At 41.0% G+C, this 4,644-nt stretch overlaps 1 non-coding gene across 1 annotated transcript; it reads right to left on the bottom strand.

Moving 5' to 3' along the window:
• Positions 1–1,597: 1,597 nt before the first annotated feature.
• On the bottom strand, positions 1,598–1,703 carry LOC143839203 (U6 spliceosomal RNA). The gene has a single exon (XR_013231658.1). It is a non-coding gene; the product is annotated as a U6 spliceosomal RNA (small nuclear RNA).
• Between the last annotated feature and the right edge of the window lie 2,941 nt (positions 1,704–4,644).

Below are 4,644 nucleotides of genomic sequence, written 5' to 3'. Positions count from 1 at the left end.
AGTAAAAATGTGCACCTAAAAAAAAATCAGTATTTTTAATCCAGATATCAGAGAGACCCCGACCCCCCAAAATACTGTATTCAAATCCAGGGTCCCCCCTCCCCAAGGCAGGGCAGAATTCTGATATTCAGCTTACTTATTTCATAATGAACAAATTGCACCAAAATTGCAGAGCTTCTGCTCTTTCCTTTCCTTTAAATAACCCCAAGTTTCAAGTAATGCCCCCCCCCCAATTTCTGATAAACCTTGAAGGTGACGGGTTTAATCCCACAGATAATTTGGCTGGATCAGCTGCAGCAGCAAAGCCTTTGGACTTCAGAAAGAATAAGTTTATATAGGTTTATGTATGGCTCATTATTGGTTGGATCACGTACTAGGTCCAACCCTGTCCAAAAGGAGCCTCATGCTTCATTTCCCAAAAGGCTATGCCCCAAAAGTCCACCACTCCCAAGCAACAAACCACTGTTGTCTAATGACAATATTTGTGGACAGGATGGATTCCAGAAGAAAGTATTTAGAAGCAGAGGAAAAGGAAAGGCAAAGGTATGAATGGACATGGAATAAAGAAAGCTGACACAAATTTTGAAGGTAAAATGGACCACAGCTGTATTAAATACAACATATCTGCAATGAACAAATTAATTAACCATATGACTAATATAGTCTGGGTGACTGCCAGTTTGGTGTAGTGGTTAGGAGTGCAGACTTCTAATCTGATAAACCAGGTTCGATTCTGCATTCTCCCACATGCAACCTGCTGGGTGACCTAGGGCTGGCCACGGTGCTGATAAAGCTGTTCTGACCGAACAGTGATATCAGGGCTCTCTCAGCCTCACCCATCTCACAGGGTGTCTGTTGTGGGTAGAGGAAAGAGAAGGCAGTTTTATGCCACTTTGAGATTCCTTCTGGTAGAGAAAAGCTGCATATAAGAACTAACTCTTCTTCTTCTAAGTAGGATGCAGAGTCAAGTTGCTCTGAATAAGCATTCTGAGATATCTGGATGATTCCAACCTCATTTCAAACACGTGGGCAGTGTTAAGAGCCATTTACACTCCTTGCCAAACTGTCTCAGTTTCTGAGTGGGGTGTTCCTGATTCTTTTTCCCTAAGCCAAGTGTTTGGGTCAAGGATCTTGACATCTCTTGAGGTCCCAGTCCCTGCAACTCAAGAACCCCTGAGCTCCTGGTCTGAATAACTTCTCCACCTTTTAATTGATACCGCATGGTGGTCATAGACAATTCTTTGAGATGAACTGCTCTTCCTGCATTACAACTATCAACTGAGACCAAAGTGGCACTGACACAACAAAAGGTATAGTAACTCTACCCCACAGAAATAGAGAGTGTGGAGAGATCTTGAATGAAGGACTATATGATTCATGAAGTTAAAATATTCTTACTTGGCCACCTTCAAAAGGCAACCAGCTGTAGCCCATTCTACCAGAGGGTAGGGGGTTACCAAGTGTCTGCAGTTGTGGCTACCAACTTTTTATATAACCATCTTCTTAAAGGCTACTCAAAAGTGGCTAAATATAGGACTCTGTTGTTAAATATAGCTCCAGTTAAATATAGTGCCCTATGGGTTGGTATGCTGTTATGAACAACCAGCACCACTAATCTATAGTCTAGGTTTATGCCAGGGGCCATGCTGATCTTCTCTGTATTATTCCAATTTTAGTATATGTGCTATCCTATTGGCTAGTATAGTCTAGGTTTATGCCAAGCCAAGCACTATTAAACTCTGCCGCAACCAGGCTCCATCTTCCCTGCCACAGGTTTGACATAGGGCTTCAATGCAAGATATGACCAGTTCACCTCTCACAGACTCCCCTACCCCATTGTATATGCTGAGCAAGGGGTCCAGCAGAGTTCTGTTTGCCTAATAGCTTCCTGGGCAAGATTCTCAGTCTCTCATCTATAATCCACCTTGTGCCTATCTGCCAAGGGAAATTACTTCCCAAACATCTAGACATAACTAGACAAGATGGGTTACCTATTAAAATCTCCTGACCAAGATGAGACAGTTTTCTAATATCCTGCCCCATGAAAAATGCCATCCTAAGTTCACCTGGCATCAGTCACATACCCCCTCTCCCAAAAACATATATAAACAGTGGCTTTGCCAAGCCCAAAGTGTGCATCTGAGGGGACCTATTCAGAACACACTTCACACCACTGGCTGGTTGTGTCATATCTCTGCCTCACTGCTCTTCAAGACTGGTAAATATACTTACAACCCTTTTTCCCAACTTTATTTTCCTATCCATAAGATTGCTAGTGTACTATATATATGTTTGTCTATTTCTTTTTTTATTTCCTTTCCAATGAAGATTGTTATTATCTTATTATAACTACCTGTTGTCTGTCTTGAATTCTTAAGGGTATAATCACCTCGTGTACATTGGCAAATGGTCCATTTTCGCTACGCTACCAACCTCTCACTAAGTTCAATCCCCATTGCTGAATATACATGTATCACAGGACACGTGTGTATGCATTTCTGATAACAGTGTTCTCTGAGCCATGCTACAAAGTCTGTTTCCTACACAAACTTGGGGAGGGGCAGAAGAAGCACTATTCCATTTTTTAAAGACCTGTGAATAAACATACAGACTCTCTCCCACATGCGAGCCTCTGAAGGAAGACACAGCATAACAGTTGGGGAGAATGTGTTCTGTTCTTTTCAGAAGAAGAAGTGTTTAGCAATTGGATTAAATCATACATTTATTTTCTTTAATATACTCTGCTTCCTTAACTGGGCCCTTAAGTGAATTGCCTAGGAACAGGATGTTTGGGGACTGTTTATTAGCTTGATATAGTGTGTAGTCATTAAGTTAATTATCACTAAAAATAACCATAATTCTTAACCAGCAGGTTTTTCAAAACCATGTTTCAACTTCATGCTGGCTACAGTTAAATGCTCGCAATAGGATCTTATCCATGTTAATGCTGTCTTCCTCACAATGAAATTTCTGTACTACATCTGAGTAATCAGATTGGATTTATTGCCTCATTTCTATTGTCATTTCAAAAGAGACTATCCATGTTGCACAGAACAATTTAGATGGATAGCTATGTCTTATGGGGACTCCTTTAATTCCATTCCTCAATTTATTGTAATTATATTTGATAGATCCAACACGCTGCCTTTTTCCTTTGGGTAACGATTTCTCCATTCATTGTATTGATTGTTAATCTATGCATGTAAGATACAGAAAAAAGAATATTCCATCATATTGTCATAGTTTTTTACTGGTTTGTCCATATGAAATGAGTATATGGTACATATTTTTCTCTTTTATGTGCTAGAGTAGATATGCTGTCTGTGTATCTTCTGCCAAGCAAGATATTAAAAATATATTGGGTTTTTAAAAATAATTTAAATAGGGACCATCCTAATTAGAGTTTTAAAAATGTGTATTTGAAAGTCAGGGTGATTGGCCATTACTATATATTGTGACAATGAGTTCCACAAGTTAATGATGCATGGTTTTCCTCTATTACTAAGTTTTATAAGGAGACCCATGGTTATGAGAAATAAGTAGAGCAGAGGCCAGGAACAATCTCCAAGTATATTCCCGTATACCCAAATGGATCTTCAATATTGCAATAATTAATACGTTGGTTCAAGTTACATGATTTATTTTTAATTACTTACTATAATCATATATTTAAATAGATTTAAAACGTCTTTCCCATTTCTTTGTAGTTCAAGATGACTTCCAACAGAATAACACAAAAAAGTAATCACTGGCACAGAAAAAGAGAGAAAATAATAAGCAATGAACACAAAAGAACCAGCCAGAACCAGCAGTAACAGCAATACAGAGACACAATATCCACTAAGAAGCCATGGACCTTTTGTAACATTTTAATTCTCCCAAAAAGTCATATGAACTGTACAGCTTCAGACTTTATTGGGGACATCATTCTGCAGCCTTAGAGCAGTAAAGGTCCTGTTCTTGTTAAAATTTACAAAAGGAAAAGGAAACACAATCCAAAAGTGAGTAGATGTTTGCAAGCCCATTTGGCAAGCATTTAATGGAAGCTCTAGGATGTAATACTAGAGCTGGCTCGGTGAAAATATATTGTATATTAGTAAAGTTAAAATTTAAAAGTTAGATTTACTAGAGGGAAAGCCCTTTACATGTGGGAATGCAATGGGTGCTAGTGGCAAACATAGGGTGGCCCTGGAGCCTGGAGTAGGCATGACCCTCCTTCTCCTGCACCCTGGTTAGCAGGAAGCCTGAGGAAGTGCAGAGGCTGCACTCACCATCACAGGGTTAGCAAGCAGGCTGACACTCTTCCACCTCTGTCTCAGTTGGGCAGGCAGGAGGGAGGGTTTTGCACTGGCTGCACTTGCTGCCAAAGGGCTGGTGAGCAGGCCTGCTGTCCTTCTCCCACCTCACCCCCTGGATTTGGGCGGCTGGGTAGGAGGGAGGAAGGGGGCTGCATGGGGCTGGTGAGCATCCTTGCTCTCCTTCTCCCACCCCACCCTGCTTTCTGGCCCATCTTACTGTTGGTGAAGTGAGTCAGCAGAGTGGACTGACTCTTTTTCTGGCAGGGAGGAGAAGGACAAGGGCAGGGAAGACCAGCAAGTGGCCCTTAGTGGGGGAGTGCTCACTTCCTATTGGGGTCCTATTACC

The sequence above is a fragment of the Paroedura picta genome, chromosome 5, assembly GCF_049243985.1.
Source record: "Paroedura picta isolate Pp20150507F chromosome 5, Ppicta_v3.0, whole genome shotgun sequence".
Classification (NCBI taxonomy): domain Eukaryota; kingdom Metazoa; phylum Chordata; class Lepidosauria; order Squamata; family Gekkonidae; genus Paroedura; species Paroedura picta.
This window is presented reverse-complemented; position numbering and strand designations above follow the sequence as displayed.